The following is a 22,992-nucleotide window of genomic DNA, read 5'->3' as shown; positions in this document are numbered from 1 at the left end:
GGAAGACCGGCCGCTGCAGAAACGCCGCCGGGAGCCGCCGCCGCAAGGGACATTCACCGAAGGTAAGTCCCATCCCGGGGGGGGGGGGGGGCAGACCGTTTCTCCACCAATTTCGGGGGGCCGAATACGTTGGCATTCGGCCCCCCGGAGATTGATGGAGAAATTCTCCGACATCCCTAGTCTCAGTGGGAGCTCATCATTCCATAGTCGGGGGGCCACCACTGTGAAAGCCCTCTCTCTTGTTGCTACCTTCCCAGCCTCCCTTGGAGGTGGCACTTGGAGGAAGGCCTCAGATGTTGATCGTAGTGTCCAGGTAAATTCAGGTAAGTTCAGGTTGGGAGAGACGTTCTGTCAGGTATTGTGGTCCTGAGCCAAGTAATTTGACCCTTTCTCCCTCTGTTTTGGTCCTGAGGAAAATCCCTCCTCTGAATTTGCATTGGGAAGAAATCCCCTATTGACACTAATGAGGGATTTCCCACCAAAACAAATACTAGATTCAGAAGAGAGATTTTCCTCAGGCTGCAAATATGGAAGGAAAGGTTTAAATTCATCTACTGCCTGCTCTGACCCTATTAATTATATTAATAGTAATTATTAATTATTAATGCACACCTGACCAGCTGATGCAATTTGCCCTTTTTTTAAACCAACATGTTGAATGCAATTTGCCTTAAAAATAAAAAAAAAAGCTTGTTTAATGCAAAGGCTAAAGTTTCTTCTAGTTTGGCCCTTATTTTTGTTGAACCATTCTATCCATGAAGGTTTGGAACAAAAAACAATATAATCATAAACAGATTAATTTAAAAACTTGCTAGTACCATGAGAGATGGCAGTTCACCCCTGGGCAATATATGCTTGAAGGAGTCTTGTATCACTTCTGGAAGATTTGTAGGTTTTGCTTTGTTTGCTCCTGCCAGTGCACTCGGCTGCAACCAGTTATGACCTTCTGTACCTGTGTGGTCCGTTTGTTTGTGTAACACATCTCATCCTTCCTTTATGGTTAAACAGGCTTTTCTTGTGTTGATGCAGAGACAGGAGAGAACAGCAAAGAATGGGTACTGTAGAAGTTCATACATCTAACCCACAAGTAGGCAACTTTTTGGACTGTGGGTACGTTTGGCAATTTGAACCACAAAAGGGCTGCAATGGGAGGCGTGGCAAAGGACGAGTAAACTGATGAAAAAACTGAGTACAAGGCAGAGGTTCCATGTGCTGTTTTGCCCCCACAACTCCTTTGAACTCACAGTTTTCAGCACCAATAGAAACCTATTTCACAGCAATCACAGTTGCCTGTAAGAAAAGGTGTTCATTAAAACAAAAAAGTGGGTGGGTAGGGCACCTTGGCAGGCACCAAGAAAGGTGTCTGGGGGTACATTGGTGCCTATGGGCACCATGTTGCCTGCCCCTGAATTCTAATTCATCTAACCATAAGCCTGCTGGGTGGGGATGATAGGATTTGTTGTCAAACGCAACTGGAGGGCACCAGGTTGGGGAAGACTGATCTAATGACTTCCAAAGCCTGTTTACTCCTTACGCTCTGCATGTTCATTGGATGCATGGAGAGGGGAACAGGACTGCACCTAATGTCTAAGCATTTGGCTGAACACATGGAAGAGCCTTTACATGTCTACAGCTGCACATGCAGTCCCACTGCCCACCACGTGTTCAATGAATGTGTGGAGGGAATTAAGAAGAGCCATGTTGGCTCAGACCAAGGATCCATCTAGTTCAGCATTCTGCTCACACAGTGGCCAACTAGCTGCCCATGAGAAACCCACAAGCAGGACATGAATGCAACAGCACCCTCCTGCCCATGTTCCCCAGCAACTGGTGTACTGGATTGTCTGGAAAGAGCCCGGCAACCCTATCCCCTTTGTTTCACAGCACATCCACAGAACCTCTACCCCTATATTTGCAAACACATGCTTGTTGCCTTCATGCTTTACATTTTTTAAAACCAACTTAGGCATACACTTTAAAATGTAGTGTGTGCAGTGGCCTATAATAATTTTTCCTCTTTAAAAGATTTCTTTTTAAGCCTCTGTTGGCATGCAGTGCACTATCATCCTGAATCCTAGGCGCTGTGTGAGGAAGGAATCATATTGGGGCGGGGAGGCGGATCCAAATATTAATTCATGCCTTAGTGTTTGTAAAAAGATATGATTTGATTCTCAGTCTTCTGTTATATAGTTACCAATTTGGTTCTTGAGAAAGCTTCTAATTGATCTATTGGTAGGTAGCAGACTTTTGGGCCTATTTTACTAACGCAATAAAAAATGCATTTGAGTTTGCGTCACGTAGTTAGATAATATTATTACACTGGATGTCATTTCAGCTATTAATGGGATGCTGTGGTCTGGTGCTGTGAAGATATTTTAATGTACCTAGTGGGGGTGGGGGGAAGAAGAGGAATACAAAAAGCCACAGAAAAGAGAAGTGTAGCTCTGACAAGTGTGTTAACACATAATAGGGAACCCATAATAGGGAACCCACTCAAGTGTCCTTTCTGTATTAAAGTGGAGACAAGCATTTTAACGGAGATAACTAGGAAAGCATCATTGATAGATTTATAGGTGGCTTTGTTATTACTGGGATAATGGAAGATGTTACAATATACCACTGAAAGCAGGGTGAAATGGGGGTGGCACATGTTGGAGATCAATCACTTTTATTGTATCCAGTCTTATATGAATTACAATGTATTGCTGTGGGTCATCTGGCCCACCCTGTTTCTAGAGCAAGGACACTTTCTGGTGAGTTGTCAGCTTCTTACATTTTCCTCATTTCTAGCAATGGAGCAGATACTCACTTCCCTTGGGAGATTATTCTGCTGTCTAATAGATTTCTCTCAGCCCAAACCTACTTACCTTCTTGACTGATAATCCCTTTGACGTCAGTGAGACTATACACATGAGGTAGGCTGGAAAGCTTTGCTACTTTTTTTTCCAAAACAGGCCTATGGCCTGATCCTAAGGTGGGAGGGATGAGTTCAGCACACGTGTGCTTCAGAAAAGGTATGAACAGCTGTGCTCAGCCCATCATGGAATTACATTATGCCGGCAGTATTACAAGGGTTCTTACTGCAGCATGGCAGGCAGATTGTAGGCTGCAAAAGAACTTGTAGAGGGCCACAAAATACACTGAAATGTTAAAGCACTTGTGTGACTATGGAGTGGAGTCGCATTCTGTGGGGTCTCTGCAGCAGCTGCTGATCAAACAGATGTTTTTACTAGCAAAGCTGAATCTATGGCCATCTCCCTCACTCGCCCATGGCATGCCTTCTAATGTCCCTTCTTATGGGAAATCTAGCCCTTTACAATGGAAATGTTCACACAACCCTCTAACCCACACTCAGTGGTTGAGTGTGGGTTGTTGTTGAACTGTGGGCTATTTGCTGAACCGTGGGTTAGTGTGCTGTCTGGACCGAGGACATTTTCCACAGAGTGGCTTGTTAACCTTGCAGTATGGCTTGTTAACCACCCTGAACAACCCCAAAACAAATCATGGGTTCTCAAGGTGGCTTGTACGAGAAAAATGAGCCACACTGCATGGTTAACAAGCCACCCTGGGGAAAATGTCCTGGGTTCAGACAATACACTAACCCACAGTTCAGCAACAACCCACATTCAACCACTGAGTGTGAGATAACATGTTGTGTGAATCCAGTCAATATGTCCAACGGACTATGGGCAGACTCCTCCCCAGGCCTAGCATTGGCAGGTGGCATCCTTGGGCAGCTGCCAAGCACCCACTACAACTGCTGCTTTGGCCCTGGGGCCCCTTCTCCAGCACCCCTCTAATGAGGGCTGGGTGGCTGACAAAGTAATTGCCCACAGTGCCTCAGACCGATGCTACATTGCCCCAGTGCATTATGGGCAATTACAGCAGCAGCTACCAGTTCTTCAGGAGATAAGTTCTGTGTTTCTCTTCCTCCTCTTCAGTAAGGTCTGCCTTCTCACCTGCTCCTGCAGCTGGCAGAAATAAACAGAATAAAGAGAGGGGAGGGAGGATACTACTTGCCAAAATGGGGAAGCTGTCATCACCAACTGGGAGACAGGGCCACCAGAGTGTTCACTTGTTCCCACCTTTCTTTCAAGGTAGAACAGTGTGGGAGGCATCTCCCCCTTTGATGATCTACCATTGCTAGCACCATGTTAATAATTCTGAAATCTAGACACACACTGGTTTTTTAAGAGGGAAAAGAGATTGACCTGAGTCACTTCTCTTCTAGGAGCATTAGACAGCAGCCAGCTAATAGGTAAGAGCTTGTTTCAGCAAAAGCAAGCACTTTACTCAACTCCTGGCTTCTACTTCAGGAGTTCTGTTAAAGTAACAGAAGAAATCAGAAACTGCGTAAAAGAAAAAACAATAAGCTCCAATTGGCTTGCTAATTCTTACTTGAATACAGTCTCTGCATTAGGTTAGTGCCTTACACAAAGCAGCAGTGTCCTTGCATGCAGTGGGAAGCGCAGGACTTGTCTGGAGGGGAGCAGCAAAGATTCCCCATGCAAGGGACAAGGAAGTCAAAAGAAATACGGATTCCATCTCATTTTGTGTTCCAGGTGGAGTGACTCGAAATAGGCAAAACACCCCTCCAATCAGATAGGATCCTGGTGCTTTCCAGGTTTGGCATATACACACGGATGATGATACCAGCACCCATGGAAGTGGGTTTCAGAGGAGTATTACTGAGGAGAGGTCTCTTTTCCTCTACTGCCACACTTCCTGTATGTGTTCAGGCATGTTCAGCCTACATGTGTTGCTGTCCTCTCTCTGATGGAAAATAACTTCTTAAGGGGTGGGGTTGTTACCTGGAGCCAGCCCTACCCCATCCCTGTACTACAAATGCAGCTGTGCATATCCTCCATGCAGATGTGGAGGGTGCACTCATGCTGCAAGGCTTCCTGGGGGTGGGTTTGCTTAGAAGGCAGGTAATTGTCCTCTGCACTGCAGGGCTGGCCCTGCCATTAGGCAGGTGGCTACATGTTGTGGGGAGGCATTCTTCCTGAGCCGCCCTTGCTGTTACCATCCTTTTGAGCTGGAAGGAATGTTTGCTGGTTGTTCAGCTGGGCTGCCTGTCTGTCTTCCCTAGTCCCATTCACCTAAGGTATGACAGACAGTTCTGTTCAGGAAAGGCCCATGAACAAGTGAGCAGACAGAGAGGTGGCCAGGCAGTCCAGCAGGCATTGTGCATGCATTTCTCTGTTCCTGTGACACACCCTGGCATCACCACTGCTGAGTCTCAGCGTCTCAGCAGAGAGCAGGCACCAGGTGAAGCAGTGAGCAAGCGGCAGTGAGGTGTTGGAGGACAGAGCACTGGCAATGGGACCCTGATGCATCAGCAGATCAAGCTGACAGTGGCAATCAACAGTGAGACCCAGTGTAACATAGTGGCTAAGCGACTGCACTATAAATGAGGATCAGATTCAAATCTTGCCTATGCCATTAATTTGCTATGTGACCTTAGGCAAGCAAGCCACCGCCACCTCTCAGCTTCAGACTCGCCTCCTTTTAGAATTATGAGGGGAATAATGCTGACTTATAGGGTTTTTGTAAGGATTATTGAGATGCTGTATGTGAAGCCCTTTGAACACACCCAAGTGTTACATAAATGCTGAAATACCTTCTCTCATACAAGCCTGCCGAGGTTTAAGATCTTCAGGAGAGGCCCTTCTTTCAAGATCTCTGCCTTAAGAAGTGCACTGGGTGGTGATTCCCAAAGAGGGCCTTCTTGGTGGCTGCTCCCAGACTGTAGAATTCCCTGCCAAGGGAGGTTAGGTTCGCTCCCTCTCTGCTGTCCTTCTGCCGACAGGTGAAGACTTTTTTATTCAAGAAGGCCTTTGGTGTATAAGCGGGTCTGTTGGGACAGATGCACTTTTTATTCTGTTGCTGTGTTTTTGTGTTTTGATGTATTTGTTTTTATTATTGTTTTAAGTAAACTTTCTTTGTGACTGTAAGCTGCCTTGAGTGCCATTTTTCGGGTACAAAGGTAGGGCACAAATCAAATCAAATAAATTAATAAGTTTGAAGATTTTTTTCAGCACTATTTTTTAAGGAAACTGGAGGAAAGCACAAAAATGCAGACTTTATTAGTAGTAGTATTAGTCTTTGCTTCCCCTCCTGCCATCACATTTGTTTTCAACTTCACAATTCTGAAAACGTCACTTTTACATCCTCAGTTAAAGATGATAGTCTTAGGGGAAACAGTTGGCGTACAGGAAGCAAAGCTATCTCTCCCACTCCCGGCCTGTAATTTTATTTGCTAGTGTAACAATGGGGGTGGGGGATGATTGAAACCAAATCATGCTTTGAGGGAATCTATCAAATGTGTTTTTAGTGTGGAATCCCACTTGAATCTTATTTTGATACTTTAAAAAAATAATAGTAATAAAAACCTTGCCATATTTCTTGGTTATTGTACGATTTCTTTCTTCATTACTCTTAGTAGAATATATTTTTCTTCATGGTAGGATAAAGCAAAATTGTTTTTCCATTTGACATGCAATACAGAAGGGAAAGGTTCGGTGATCAAGGGACTAATTAGTATGGATAATTTCTGAATTATTAAAGACTATTTTTCTCTATGTCATGGAGATGCTACATGCTGTGGTGCTCTCTTGGGCATAATGTATCACATTTGTACCAGAAAGTCCATTTACGGATTCACTGCTCTGTATTGATAGGGATGACCACAGCAGCTGCAAGGCCATGCCTCCAACAAAACAATCCACCAGTCCACATGCCTTGAAGCCAGTAACATTAAACATTTGATATCCTCCCAGCTTTAACCTTAAAGGCTTGAATGAACTAGGACCCTCATACCTTAAGAACTGTCTCCCTATGAGCCCCCTCGCCAACTGAGGTTGTCAATGGGTCTTGTTTTCCATTCCTTTTAAGGACAGGTTTGGATGGAGATGGCCAGAAGTTGGGCTTAGAGCTCCAAGACTTTGAATCCTTCCTCCTTTGAGAAGAGGTAGGAAGGCTCCAGCATTGCTCCCTTTCAAAAAAGCTTTAAACACTTCCTCTTTTGTCAAGACTTTATGTGAGGTCTTAACTTTAAAGGCCATTCTGTCTTATATTGTGGTTTATAATTGCTTGTTTTATATTTTCTGCAAGCACTATTCAGGCATCGCAGATGTTGGTGGACTATATCTCCCATCATTCCTGATCATTGACTATGCTGGCTGAAGTTAATGGGAATTAACTGTTGGGAGTCCAACAGTTGGAGGTTTCCCACCCCTGGGGTACAGGAATATGTATAAGATAGATGGGGCCATGCATGTCAGTCCTGCTCCTGGTATCCCCAACTTCCTCATGTACAGTGGGGAAGTCTGAAGAAGGTGTGTACTCATGTTTGCTTGGATGTGAGTAGAACCCTTTGTGTGATTGGGAACCCTGATAAAGCTGAGTTCCTAATCATGTGGAGGCTGAAGCTTCCATCAGACCTCCCCACCCAACATAGGGAGGTTGTGAACTTAGAGGCCAGGGCCAGTGTGCACAAGGAGACGGGATGGGGCCAGCATATGCTTTTACACCTCTTCTTGTACCATATACCCTATAGACGGAGTCTATGCGAAAGCAGTCTAGAAAGATTTGAATCCATAAAATATCTCACAACTGGCTGACTACCATTTTGAGGCTCTCACTTGCAACTGTCATTCCTAGATTTTGTATACACCTGGGCATTTTCTGGAGTCTTCTTCCCTGGAAGAAACTCCCAGTATGGCTTGCTTATGGAAGCTGCTGGTCTGTTTGTTTAAATCTAGGACCTTAAGACTACATATTACACTCATCACTCCTTCAGAATTCTCTGTGAGCAGAGCCTGGGGTATGCATACTTAGTTTTCATATGATGAGTGCCATGTACACTCAGGCTTTTATGTCCAGAAAAGTGTGCTTAAGACTGCAGTCTTCACTGCAGTCCTAAGCATACATATTAGGAAGCATGTTTAATTCAAATTGAATTACTTCTGAATAAACATGTGTAGGGTCAGCATGGGGGGACGGAGGGGGGCAGGTTAGCAGTTAGAAGTTGAAGCTGCCTACACACCCTTACTTGCTTGGTGATATTGGCTAGCCTGCAAGGCATAGGCTAGTCTGAAAGGATGACCGTTATGTCCCCACTTTCCTTATTCCACATATGCAACGTATTTGTTAATTTTTATTAAAGTATTTACAAACTGCCTTTCTGCTCTAACAGGGCTTCCAAGGTAGTGGACATACATGTCAGGGTTGGATTGGAGCCCAGAGAGCCCCAAAGCACTTCTGATTCTGAGGAAGAGATAGAAATTGCAGGAGAGGAACCCGCGCGCTGTTCAGAGGAGCAGCCATGGGGAGAGCCCCTCCCAGTACACATTCCTGAGAGTGATAGTGACCCTGGCAGGGAGAGGGAGGCGCAACAGCCATTCTGGACGCTAGGTGCCTGCGCAGCGTCAAGCAGGAGATGGCGGGAGCTGAGAGGAGGCACTCAGCCTGCTTGGTGCGACAGCAACAGCGGCGCCCCAATGCCCCTCGGGGAAAGGGTGGACTTTCTCCTCCTAGCCCATAAGTACAGCGGTTTTCCGCCTTCCCCTCCAAATGGAGATCAACTGATTCCTAAGGTTAGATCCCCCGAGTAGGCAGCTCTCTTAAGTCTCACTCGTAAGATCAAGCAATTAGCATCTGTAAGCGTCATTAGGTTGAATGGGAGTAAAGCCTTGGAAAACAGCCCTATTGTCTGCATGTTGATTCTGGCTACCTGAGGATTTCAGAAGGTGGCAGGGGTGAGCTCCTGACAATACAAAAACATTAAAGCAGATTTACAAGAACAGACCAGATTAAGAACAGGGCTATCTATATAACATCTCAGAGAGTTGAGTCAACTTCATTAAAAACCATCAAAAGTTGCACAAGAACACTTTCACTGCCTGCCTAAAATTAAGCAAGGATGGAGCTGATCTAACCTCCCTAGAGAGGAAATTCCAAAGTCAAGGTGCTGCCACAGAGATGGCTCTGCCCCATGTTCCCACTCACCTGACCTCTCTTAGTAGTAAGATGTACAACAGGGCCTCTGATGAAGATTGTAAACTAAGAGTAGGTTTATATGGGAGGTGAAATTTGAGTTTATACAAGTATATATAATCATAAGAGCCGTGCTAGATCAAACCAAGGTCCATCTAGTCCAGCATTCTGTGTTCGCACAGCAGCCAACCAGCTGCCCACAGGAAACCCACCAGCAGGACATAAATGCAGCAGCACTCTCCTCCCCTTGTTCTCCAGCAACTGGTCTAGTTAGGCTTACTGCCTTTGATACTGGAGGTAGCACATAGCCATCAGGACTAGTAGCCATTGATAGCCTTATCATCCAGGAATTTATCCAATCCCCTTTTAAGGCCATCAGAATTGGTGGCCATCACTACATCTTGTGGTAGTGAAATTCATAGTTTAATAATGTAATCGTTTAACTATGGAAGTGTTTAACTGTGGAAGTGTTTACTATAGAACTGTGATTCAGGAAGGGTTTGCTGACAGCCAGCTTTCGGATTTCTACATTCCTTCTAACTTGGACTGTACTAAATTACTTATGGGTTTTTTTTCTTAGGCTGTGTTTCCACCAGCAATTTACTCCAACCTGGCTGCGCAGTGAGGTCTCTGTATTTCTGTGACGTCATGGCCATTCAGCACCAGCACCACATTTTCACGTGGAAAAACCGCTTCTTCTGAGACTGGTTAGATTCCAACTTTTCCAGCTTACCACGGCTCCATTACTGACCTGTTTCCACAACTGCACTGGGTTCAGTATCATAGTTGTGCCCATGGGGGTGTGTGACCCAGCCTTTGTGGGTGTGTTGCTCTGACCTCAGGGACCCAACCCTTTCCCTCCCTGTTTTCCAGAAGTTTCATCACCATTTTGGAGCAGGATGCCAAGGGACCAACTTTTAAAACATCATTGAAAATAAGCACTAGAACACAGCCCATGACCCCAGTCAAGGGGTGTTTTCTCCCATTGTGCTGAATGAGGCTTGCCCTCTCAATGGCCACAGAAATAGCAGAGAAGCCCCTCAATTGACACAGCACATATCAAAGCCCAATTCCTTAAAATGCAATGAAGCACAATCTCGAGGCTCTGGTCCATTGCCTTAGGATGTAATTCCTTCACAGCTTCCATATAGATCCTGTGCATTAAGCTTCACAGCTTCCATATAGATCCTGTGCATTAAAATGGGGGCTGGTTTCGGTCTCTTTCCCACAACAAACCCATTTGTGCCTCAGACGTAACTCCCATTGTTGTCAATGGGGTCCTCTCGGTTAAAATGGGGGCTGGTTTCCCTCTTTTTGTTCTCCCCCCTCCTTCTCAGCAAAAGCATATGTGTGTCTACTTAGAAGTAACTCCCATTGTGCTCAATGAGGCTTGCTCTTGAAATGCAGGTGCAACTGGACTTTCAGGGGAAAGGAGAAAAAAGGGGGAGAGGGGGAAAGCTTCTCTTCACAGAAAAGCTGTTTCCTTTAAAAAAAAAAAACCTGGTACTCCATTAGCTTTTCTTTCCGTTGTCCTGGAAACACGGCCGAGGAGGTGGGAACACTGATGAAGTAATCAGACCCAATCCAGACTCCACTCAGACTCCACTCAGCCATCAAGAAAATAATTCGATTAGAGCACAGTGGAAACTGCACAGAGCCCCAGGCTGCAGCGATGATAAGCTGGGACTTTAAGTACTGTGGAAACTGGAAAAGAAGATGCTATTGGGGAAACATCGCAACAAAGTTGCAAACAAAGTGAAGCCGATAGTGTGGAAACATGCCCTTCGTATTTCAAAAGAAAAAATGCTAAAACCCATATTAGCATAATACTTTTATTAGGGTAACTCAAAGGTCACAAATTTCTTTTGGGTAACACAGCTATCCTTGCTTCTTAGTGTTTGTGATATTTTAGTGTGCCCCCCCCCCCAAGTTATCCATGCCATAATAATGACAGTAATTTTGGCATTCAACTCTAGAGTTTTAATCACATTATTAACTGCTCTCTTTATAATTTTTTGTCTCAATTTTTCTGGAAATATTAGCTCCAAACCAACATCACATCAGTTCCTTGAGATTTTAAGGAATTGCATTGCTGTACTGTTGGTTACCTGCCAAAGAACATTTTCTCATGCAGTGGGTGTACCTGAAAGGCCATAGGTACATCCCAAAGATGTAATGATGCAACTGGCATTGTGATAGTTTCCAAGGCATTCGTGGCCTTGCCATATTCCAGGCATTTGCACTGGGGATGGAAGAGACTAAGCTGAAGAGATTACGTGCTTCTGGAGACAATTGCAACTGACACAGTAGCAAAGCAGTAAACTAAAGCTTTGCTTCTCTTTTATTTGGGGGTAGCTTGCCTCAGTCATGATGGCCAGCTGAAATTAAGCAGGAATCTAGAGTTTTTTGACCCCCGCCCCCAGTGGCAGCTCCAGTTTTTTGAGGGCCCTTGAGCAAGACACCTTCAGTGCCCCCCTCCCTCATTGAGTCTACCTTTTCACTGCCGTTGTCACCAGCTGTAATTGCTCCTCATCTTTTTTATCACCTGCTTGCTTCACAGGCAGAGAGCCAGTAAGTTGGCAGTGACATCTACTGCTCCCCCTTCTCAGCAGAAGGTCTTGGCCAGAGCATAAGGCAGGTAAACAAGGAGGTTGCTGTGGTGACGAGGAGCAACTCCAGGGGGCTCTTGTCTGTGGACCCCTGCTGGGGTGTGGGCCCTTGGCAGGTGCCTGACCATACTTAACCTTGATGCTAGTTCTGTTGTGTGTATCCCCTATCAACTGATGTACTGGATTAAACATTGTTTACTGAAACACCTTCTCTGGGACCTCAGAAAAGAGGGAACAGAGGGCCCTCAAGTTTCCCCTAAAATTGGTTGGGTGGGGGAGTGGCTGAGATGATCAGGCAAAATAGACTGCTCTCTATTAGTAGTGTCACTAATTTGGAGTCTCTCTGCCAGAGGGGTGTGTGTGTGTTTTTGTAAGAAAGGGAATCTCTAGTAAATATGTCCCTAGGTATAGCTACAGTATAGCTGTTTTATGCCATAGCTTCTTCCAAAGAATCCTTGGAATTTGTAATTTGGTGAGGATGCTGAGAATATGCTCTTAGAATTAGATTTGCAGAACCCGGGTGGGGCATGTCCCCCAACACCATACACACAGCTATTCTACATGAAACATTTCCTATGCACTCATCATTCCCTTCTTACAGTTGTTAACAGGGTCCTTAGATAATGTTGTGACCCTCCAGTTCTGTTTCTGTTTTAAACAGCACTTTTGGCAAGTTTTTAGAACAGGGGAAATGTGGTATTATTTATGAAAGCAAAAGAAAATGCTTTTCCAACTTGTGTAATTGTGCTATTCCACAGTGCCACCTAGAGGTTATGTAATGCTCGGATCTCAGTTCTGCGACAACACCAAAAGCAGATACAGCAGATTAACAGCATCATGTAGAAAAGCTCAAAGACACACAGCATTGCTTCTCCATCCTTAGTTCCCCCCTTCCAAAGTAGCTTTTCTTTCTTTTTTAAGAAAAAGACACTGTTACTTGAAGTTTGCCCTTAAAAATCACCGTCATCGATCACCATCAAAAATCATGGACTGGTTTAGCATTGATTATACTCTCTCTGTGTAGAAGTATTCTTTGCTGGGACTGGGGACATGCTTAGTAATTCATATTGATTTATTTCCTCCACTAGTTGAGTGAAAGCCAAATGATATTTCAATATCCTCGGTTGTTAAGTGATTCTATGCACACATTCACCTTTCATTTGCAAATGAAGAGATTTCTAAGTATCCAACAGTATCAAAGAGTTTATTTTTTGATAACATACCATTTGGTCACTTTAAAAGTAAACTGACTCCCCCCCCCCAGTTTTCTAAAAACTGCCCACTTTCATAAACATAAAATAAAAATGTACCTGGAGGCCACCTAGTTCATCCCAATTCCCTAAAGTAGGATCCTCCACACACCATGATTAAATTAACTTCTCAGCATCAACTCAGTTTAGGGGAGTTGTCTCTACTTGCTTTCCACTGCAAAAAGGAAGGGCTTTCATTGCATGCCTGTTCTATTACTCTTCCTTAATATCTGTCCTAATATGGTATGACCACATTTATCTGCTGGCAGCATCTGGGAGAATGTAGCTCATGCTGGAAATATATGGGCCATCTCATGCATTAAACTAGGGGCGGGGCCCCTGTAACCCTCCAGATGTTGGATTCCATTCCCATCAGCCCCAGCCAGCATGACCAATGATTGGAGAAGATGGGAAATGTAGTCCAACAACAGCTGGAGGGCCACAGGTCTTCCAGCCCTGCACTCAACTCCCCCAATGGACACTTCTCTTGCATTACATGGTCCTCTGAGGGTTCCCTGCTGCGGCTGCCTAATGTGAGACTGGCAGCCACAAGCCAGAGGACCTTCTCCTTTGCTGCCCCTCAGTTGTGGAATGACCTGCCGGTTTTTGTCACTTCAAAATGTAGATTTATATTTAACTAGAAACAAACAATTCCCTCCATCTTGCCTGTCATCCTAAGCACTGTAATCAAAATCATCCATCTGAAGCTATCAGGAAAAATGAGGTGATACAGAATGAGTGCAGTGACAGTCAGTTATTATTTATTGTTGCTATAACCTTACCTCTGTAAAACTGACTGACTGACTGGCAACTGGTGCTATGCAGATCAGAACAGTGAGGGGGCGGGGATTAAGGTCATATTTTCAAACACAAAATTTAGGGCCCAATATATTTGTGTATTTTTCCACCCAAAGCAAAACAACATGGGGGAGGGAACAGTAAAATCAATAAACATATCCCGTATAGCCTACATTTTCATTTCCTTGTTGCCCAGGCAACTTCAAAAGAAGAGAATTAAATCAGTTGTGTTTATTCTTCCAGCTCCATTCCATTCTATGTTCCAGTAAGGAGATGTGACTGTCAACACCACCTTTAGCTTCCCTTGGTCCTTGGAACTGACTAAAGCAGTTGACTTGGAACATGCAAGGGGGCTTCCTAGATTGGCCCCACTTCACATGCTCCTGATCAGGCATGCGCAAAGAGGCCAGCGCAAAGACTCCTTTGTGCCCACTCTTAGAGTGAATTGCAGAATCTCTTCCTGCTTCTGCCAGCCACTCTAGGGATTAGGCCAAAATGGTGCTGAGCATAATCAAGCAATTTCTTACAGCAATTTAGGGATGCTCAAGGATTTTGTTTGGTCCACAATTTTAAGAGAGTTGATTTGCACTTCACAGACAAATACACAGATAGGAATGAAGTTATCCTTCATTTTTCGCACTTCCCTAAGTTTTGCAGATGCACCAACCTGCATATACAAATGTATACTTTGGGTAAACATGTTTACAGATGTGTGTGTTTTATGGTAAACAGCATACAAAATCCATATTTTGTGGGAGAATACTTTCAATAATAATGCAAATTTTCATTTTTTTTAAATTCACAGATGCAGAAATAGAATGGGACAAAGTTATGAATGAATGTGTGAGAAATGTGTGACACAAACTCAAAAAAGACTGATTTGTCCATCTCTACATCTTCAGCAATATGAAAGTGGAAACGACAGGCAGTTCTGGTTCTTTAACAGGTATCCTTTAGACAATCTGATGGCCATGTGGGATCACTTGTCCATGAACAAGCTTTTGCATGGCTGGGGGGCAGGGGCGGTTAAAATGACTCCAACCACATGAACAGAGACAGATCCTGTGGGTCTTTCCCACTTAGAGCGGATATGTCAATTCTGTGGTAAAGGCCCATGCTAACATCCCTACCTACATGGTTGGGGTTATGTAAATATTCTCCCAGCAGTGCAGAACCTGGTCCTGGGTGAGCAGCTCCCATGTGGATTAGAGAAGTTAAAAAGGCATCATGGAGGGAGTGTTTTTAGTTGTCTCAACAGTGAAAGGATATGTAGGGGTGGGGGGAAGATTCTGTATAGGGGGGAACAAATAAACCTGTTTTTCAAATATTTTGGGTTAAACCAGGTGGAGAAAGGGTGAGGTTGCCTTTTTTGTTGTGACAAAGAAAAATCTTACATATGTGTTCAACCTACTGAACAAGACAGCAAGTGGAGTTGCTAGGAAACAGACAGCAACACACTAGGTGAGTATGAATGTACTGGAGCATCTATATGTAAAAAGAAATTAAATAAAACCAGCAAAACCTGCAGCTGCAGATTGTTTAAAAGAATTTAAAATGGGTATGGCTGTGTTTTGGCTTTACGCAAAGTTTTAGTTTTTGTTTTTGGATTTCAAAGTCAGAGCAAACAGACAGTACTGTTTGTTCAAAGAGAATGTACTGTTTGTACAGATCAACTAGAGTTTAAAATGTCAGATGCCCATTTTTCAGTCTCATCACATTTCTATTCATCTTTTAAAACACTAGTTGCTCTGAATCAGGAATGGGGGAGATATTCATTCAGTTTGCGAACTTACGTAATTTCGGACTTTTGAACATTATACAAACCAAAACTCGGTTATCCTTCAAATTTTGCACTTTTCCAAATTTTGCAGTGGAGTTCTCCAATTAAAAAATGCATACAAAATGTATATATCAGGAAAACTAATGTTCAAAAATGCATTACATTAGGAAAACTGCTTGCTAGGGATGTACGAAAGTCGCTTACCTTTTAACGAAATTGATTTGAGGTGGGGGGGAGGCGCTCCGTCCCTCCTCCTGAAATTCTGGCCAGGGGGGAGGCACTCCATCCCTCCCCCCCGAATCCTGGCCGGCCGGGCCCGCAAATTTGCGTCCCTGCAGTCAGCCATGATAGGCTACGTAAATGTTTACGTAGCCTATCATGGCTGAGTAAAAACAAAACAAAACGCGCGTATGCAAATGGCGACGCCCATGGGCGCCACCATTTGCATTCCTTATTTTGGCACGTCTTAGTCTACGTAAACATTTACGTAGACTATGGCGAAAATAAGGGGAACGCAAATAGTGTAGCGTCTACGCTATTTGCGTTCCCCTTATTTTCGCCGTAGTCTACGTAGATGTTTACGTAGACTAAGACGTGCCAAAATAAGGAACGCAAATGGCGGCACCCATGGACGTCGCCATTTGCGTATGCGCGTGTTTTGGGGGGTTTTTACTCAGCCGTGATAGGCTACATAAACATTTACGTAGCCTATCACGGTGTTTTTTAAAATTTAGCCGTGATAGGCTACGTAAATCTTTACGTAGCCTATCACTTTTTTTGTTTTTTTTGTTTTTTAAACTTGGAAATGGCGGTGGCGGCAGCCGGTCGGAATACCGGCCGCCGCCGAACTGCCGCCGAACTGCCGCCGAGCCGCCGCCTGAGCCGCCGCCGCCAGGAAGATTCGCTGAAGGTAAGTCCCGGGGCGGGGGGGCAGACCGTTTCGCCACTGATTTTAGGGGGCCGAATGCGCTGGCATTCGGCCGCCCCGAGATTCGTGGCAAAATTCTCTGACATCCCTACTGCTTGCACAAAATGTGTATATTAAGAAAACTGCTTGCATAAAATGTGTATATTAGGCAAAAATGTATAAAAGTATATATTAGGAGATATATGCTCAAACATGCTTATGCATTTTCATGTAAACTTTACAAAAAAAAAAAACGTCTCAAAGTTCAAGATGAACAAATTTATGACTGGAGAAATTCTCACAGCTTGAGACAAATTGAATTTAAGATTGGAAAAATGAGAACTGAGAGAAACTAAAATTGATAGATTCATCCATCTCTATTCTGAATAAATGTGGATTTTAAGACATTGATTAAAAATATCATGTGTACTAGTAATTTACTTGGTTCAAAAAGACTCACTTCAGATTGTCAATTTAAAAAACAACACCACATAATTATAAACATCATATTCCCCACATTGGAGTGATGGATACAGCACTCTTGGCTTCTTTCATAGCAACAATATATGGATCGTACTCTCCGTAAGCATTGTGTTATTTTTTTCAGAGACCCGACTGCAATTCTCTGGGTTGACATTGCTGGTTTTTAGACTTACACCTTTACATTTTAGCTGATCTGGTTCTGTGTTTGCCACCTGGACTTTATTGCCTGATTCTTGTTCAGAAACAAGCTTGTGCTTTTCTGATCTGAATGACGCAAGCTTGCTTTGGAAAATGGTCTGGCACCTTGTCTGGTGCTTAACATCACAAATAGGCAAAGAACTACTGTGACATTGGAACTGGGTGATGAATTAGCATTGCCCTTAGGAAAGGAGGACAGAACCTCAGGCCTGTAGGCCAAAGCCAGCCTGTCTGGGGTCCCAGTCCAGCTCTTTGTGGTTCCTCAGCTGCCCTTCCCTGCTTTCTCTGGCCCCACCACCTTTCCCCTTGCCGCCGATCATTTCTCAGCTTTTACATGATCTCTCCCCATCCTAAAAGGTTGAAATGCTCCTCCTAAGGCATGGATAGTGGTGGTAAGAGCTTTAAGCTACAGTATGCTAGTATTTTGGTATTTCAGCCCCACCCCGCTTTCAGCCCTGCCCACCATTGAAACGCAGCTCCTCGGAGCTTATCTGAAATTACATTGGGCTGAAAGAAGTTCAACACCCCTGCCTCAGGGAGATGCTGGTGTAGGAAGTTGCTGTTTTGGTAAACTAGCCCACTGTGGCTTCAGGCTTCTGATGTTATCTCAGTTGCACACTGAAGCTGCTCCTGCACCTGTGAAGTAATGTCAGAATCAGGCTTTTGAAATGTCTTTGTCCTTTTATTTCTAAATGGTACAGCTACTTCCCTGGCCCTTGTGTTTTATCTCCTCCTTCTTGCTTTGATTAAATATATGAAAACTTCCTTGATTATAACTTACCCGAACCATACAATATTGTGACTTAGCTGTATGTTGCTATGTTATAATCGCTTTAAGGGTTGAATTATCCTGATGGTGGCAAATGCATGTAGGAGTCTTGCGGGGCTGACGCAAGACATTTTTCGGACTGAGGTGAAGAACAGCATGGCATCCCTTCCATTTTATGTAGAAAAACCAAGTGGACTGGCAGATGATTCTGTCTTCAACACTGATGATGAGACAGCATCCTCCCCTGCACCTGAAGGCAGAAGGCTAACTTAGGGGAGGCCACATGGCCCAGAGGTCTCTTCTCCAACACTTTGCTGCCACCTCCCAGTATCTGCTGTCTGAGTCAACTGCTTCATTCGGCCTAATGGTAGGGCTGGCCCTGGAGCCTTGGTTGCCTCTTCTCTGCTGCAAAGCAGGGTTGGATTTGCAGCAAGTATCGCTTAATTCTTCTTCTGCCTACCACTTTTCCTCTGTGACCCCCCCCCCATCCACCTTTCTCCAATCAAGGCACCAAGATGTGTCTTTGCTGCATCAAGTGGGAAAGGGTAACTGGAGCAGGTGGCAGGGGAAAAGCAGTGGGCAGAGGAGAGGGTAAGCATCACCTCCTGCCTGCCATTGTGACCACAACTATTCCTTGCAGCAGAAAAACAACAGAGTTCCCAAACCAATATTTGTCTCCATCAGTGCAGTTTCACCCTTATCAGAGTGGAGACATAGGATCTGTCTTGAGCTAATTAAACCCAGGGGCAAGTAGGTGCCCTTCCAACAACCTAAAGCCCATCTACACCCAGCTTTTACTCTGGGGTGGGTGCGAATCGAGGTCCCTCAGCACAGACGATGCATTCGCCACTTTGCAGTCTTCTGTGGTTTCCGCCTGAAAAATGCAGATTTCCAAGGTGGCGTTTTGCTGCAAACGTTTTGGCTGCTGTGGGTTCACTGTGGTGGGGTGCGCTGTCCAACCATCTCTCGGGGTGACATCGTGGTTTGCGGTGGGCATGGGGTGGGCGGTGAGTAATTGTGTAATGCCTTTTTCCTCTTCCCCACTCCTCCCTCTTCCTTCATGGTTGCGCAGTTATGAGGGCATGAAGAAGCGGGCTCACTTCATTCACACCTTCACAGCTCCGTTGGTCCAGCATGGCTGCTTCCAAGTCAGTGGCTAAGGGCAGGGGTGTTTCTTGGAAAAACTGTGAGATTCTCGATCTGCTCGACATATGGGGGGAACAGAGGGTGTAGAAGCAACTTTGGTCCAGCCATAGAAACATAGATTCGTACAAGCAGATACCCTGAGAAATGCAGAAATGGGGGCACAACTGAGGTGCAGCCAAATGCAGGGTGAAAGCAAAGGCTCTCCGCCTGGAATACCGCCAGGTAGTGAACCACAACACCTGGTCTGGTAACAATGCCGCAACCTGCCCTTATTATGATGAACTCCATAGTATCCTCTGAGGGGATGCTACAGTTCAGCTGAAGCGGTTGAGCCGTAGCATCGAAATTCAGAGGGTGCCTGTGGAGGAACAGGCACCTAGCGCTCACGTGGGCAAGACTTCGCAGGTGCGAAGCATCGGGAGAGCACCTGCATTCCAGGAACTTAGTTTCTGGCTCTTTACAAACAACGTAGAAGCTCGCTACCCACATCCTGTCAGAGACGTGAGAGTTCACACGTGATGTGTAAGGGCAGAGCGGAGTTTCTCGCAGCGAAACTGCACAGTAATTCATTCACCCCATATATCTAGCTGGTTGAGCATCCGCACACAGGAGCTGCGCAGCTCCAATGATGTGGAGGGCCAAGTCAGCTCCATGTAGATGCGGCCCTATTTGGCAACATTTATTCTTGGATTTGATACTCCAGTATTAAAACTAGTGAACCTAATCGTGTTCTGGTCTATATAATGTTAGGATTGTTTCCAATAAATGGGTTGGTACAGGGCAGGCTTATTAGTTCAGGAGTCACTTGCACTTCTAGCAAAAACAACGGAGAAGCTTCTGTTAGATGTTAAAGATGTACTGGTTTATTATGGCATAAGCTTTTGTGGACTAGAGCCCACTTCCTCATGAAAGCATATACCATAAAGTCTTTAAGGTGCCATAAGACTCGCTATTGTTTTGCTTCAAAAGACTAACACGTTGCACTTCAAGGAAACACACATGGCCCTTAATTGGGGACTTTATGGGCATCCTTGACACTTCAGCCCAGGAGACACTTGGGTCAGCAAATCTTCCTTATTGTACAAATCAGAAGTGTTCTCCTATATTTTCCTAGATCAGAAGTAGGGAACAATTGGCCATCTAGTTGATGTTAGACTACAACTCCCATAATCTCTGACCACTGGCCATATTGGCTGGGGCTGATGGGAGTTGGAGTCCAACTTCTGGAGAGTTGCAGGGTTCACTGTAGATACTGCTGTTTTCCTCCATCTTTCCTGCCCTCCTTGGAGTCCAACTTCTGGAGAGTTGCAGGGTTCACTGTAGATACTGCTGTTTTCCTCCATCTTTCCTGCCCTCCTAAGTTTCTCCTGAGTGTGGTCCATTCAGGCATTCTGATTAACATGTCAACACCTGTATAATTCTTTCCTGAACAGAACAGTGGAATTTTTGCTGGCTCATTCCCATTGGATCACTTTGACTTATAGCAATCTAGAATGGCTTGTCATTCATTGACTCCTGTTCATGATGTCATGTTGTAATGCTTATAATAAGCTCTTGTGTGCTTTGCATATAACATTCTGAATGAACATCTTGGTATGATGATAAGCAAGATCTCCTGGTTGAAATACACTTTAATACCTGATATAATATGGAAATTGTTTTGGATATTTTTCTCTCCAAATGAAATGCCAAATAGCTTTTTTTCAATGAACAAAATTAAGAACTGATATCATTAAGGAAGTGTGGACTACACATTTTTAAAAAAACAACAGCTTTTTTCTGAAAATGTGGTATGCTGACAGGCCAAACACAAAGCCATAAAATAATGGCAAAACCATTATTATAGCCATGTATTTTACCATTATTACAGCCATGTATTTATAGCCATGTATTTATCAGTTTCATTGGCTGTTTACATCTAGAAAGAAAGGAGAACAGTTAAAAACAACAAATTTGAATGCAAGGGAGATGATCTAGATTCTAGATACATGGCTTGCCATGCAGAAACCATTTCCACGTGGTACAGTTTAAAGCAGCCAACACATTGATGTCTGTTCCTGTGAAGCAGCCATAAGGGAGCTTTTGGCTAGACATGGTGCTCTGAAATCCCCCATCAGTGGGAAGCAGTTGACAGGTTCATCCTTCAGATTTTTTAAGATTTGGAATTGGATCTGATAACAGCTCCTTTACCAGCAAAAGGATCAGATATATTTCTGCCATCAATAGCTGTGGTTGTTAACCTTATCTGTCTAGAGCAACTCAAAAGACATAGCTATCTCCTTTCTAGATCCTTGTTCATTATCTCCTTGTTGCCCTCCTTGAAGAAACAAACAAACCCTAGCTCCTACTGAAGAATAGGGGTTAAAGGTTCATGGCCAAAAAAACAAAACAAGCACACAATTTTAAAGAATTTTCAAAGGACTTAATTAGTACTCAATTGTCCCATTTTGGTCCTTTGAGTTAGGTGCCCAGGCCCAAAGGGGGGCAAATTAGGCAAATAATCTGGCTCCGCTGAAGATGGAACTGCTGGCCTCTTAAGTCTATACACACCACCCTTCATCATATTAGATTTCAAGGTAGGGTCCCACACGAAACCAGTGCAGACTCCAGAGGATCTTAGTACAGAACAGGTTGTCCACAATCTAATGATGGGACCTCAACTATGAAGGGAACTTGCCCACCAACCACTAGGTCAGGGGTGGACAACCTGTGGCCCTCCAGATGTTTTAGCCTTCATCTCCCATGATCCCTCACCACTGGCTAAGGTGGCTAGGGCTGATGGGAGTTGTAGGCCAAAATATCTGGAGGTCCACAAGTTGCCCACCCCTGCACTAGGTAACACTCTCTACTTTGGCCTCTGTTGACTCTTTACCTAGTGCTCAAATCTCAAGCTTTGTTAATATGAGGACTCCCATGTTGTTGCTGTACTTTAGTTCTCTGTATTTTGAGTGACACGTGTGTTCCAAGGCAGATCCGAATAACGGCGAGTGTTTCTTTCCAATAAGAGAGCAGGCATTCCTTGCTCCCACTCGCTTTTGGATATAGCCTGGCATCTTCCCTTTTTTTGTCCCTCCCATAATCTAATCTAATTAAGACTGCAGCCCTAAGGGCACTAATGGCCAGTCCCATTGAACATGGTGGGACTTAATTCCAAGAAAACATGCCTAAGATTGTAGTATAAGTCTGAGGATGATTTCTGGGGAACTCAAAAGGTTGTTTGCTATTTTTGTGACAGTTTAATTGGTCCTAGTTAAAGTTATGGTTCCTTTTAGATTTTTTTTAATGGATCAAGCTGCAATTTTTGCTTTGATTATTCAGCTTACTCATCCATACCAGGTTATCATTTATTGGCTTTGCTTTATTCCAGCCTTAAAGTCAGGGATGATTATCCATATGCCATATAGTGCCTCCCTTTCCCTACTACATTTTCTATCCACAGCCTTAAAATGCTCTGCTTCCTTAATAAAGACTCTCTTGGATACAACCTTCACAATGCCAGTGCATATTTTATGGGCAGGGCTGCTTCCTTTGTTTTCTCCCCTGAAATTTATTTGCACAGAAAAAATAATGAAATTAGGTCAGATCAAGGATGAATGTTTACAAAAAGCTTTCAAAATCAAACTTTTCAAACCAGGATTCCACTATCAAAACCATAATTTCAAGAGATTTGCTGCCAGAATTAGAATGCTGTCAAATTGGTTGATGCTGGGAACCATTCACATCTGATGCCATTGCACTGATTCTGCAGGAGTTGAGGTCTCTGAAACTCAGGTGTGCTTGGATTAATTCATTGTTTTGATTTCTACTTAGGGCTGGATTCCTTTGCAAGAGTTAAGTCATCTCTTCAGAGAAGAGACGGTGTTAAGTAACACAGTCCTGCTTGCATAAGCTGTAAGCTAGAGGTTAAAAATCTTGCATAATCTTTGAAATATAAAACCAGTTTTCATAGTATTAGGAAGAACTGGGACAAATGCTAAGACTTGTCTCATTTCCTGTCCAGTCTTTCAATAGGAGCTTGGCCAGGTGATTTCAATGTGACTTTGCCTAAATGG

General features: G+C 44.2%; 1 long non-coding RNA gene across 3 annotated transcripts in view; it reads left to right on the top strand.

Annotated features, from left to right (window-relative positions):
- LOC146350352 (uncharacterized) overlaps positions 1–15,207 on the top strand; it is a 34,056-nt gene extending 18,849 nt beyond the window's left edge. The window contains exons 4-6 of one of the 3 annotated variants that reach the window (XR_014789266.1): positions 9,581–9,707; positions 14,463–14,603; positions 15,077–15,207. This is a non-coding gene — a long non-coding RNA (uncharacterized LOC146350352). Of the gene's footprint in view, positions 1–9,580; positions 10,816–14,462; positions 14,604–15,076 lie in introns of those variants that run through there. The other 2 variants (XR_014789264.1, XR_014789265.1) reach the window with 2 other exon arrangements.
- The last annotated feature ends 7,785 nt before the right edge of the window (positions 15,208–22,992 follow it).

This window comes from Heloderma suspectum, chromosome 3, assembly GCF_057233095.1.
Source record: "Heloderma suspectum isolate Gila_16-S chromosome 3, 16-S_ref, whole genome shotgun sequence".
Taxonomy (NCBI): Eukaryota; Metazoa; Chordata; class Lepidosauria; order Squamata; family Helodermatidae; genus Heloderma; species Heloderma suspectum.
The sequence above is the reverse complement of the archived record's forward strand: the minus strand, read 5'-3'. Positions and strand labels throughout refer to the sequence as shown.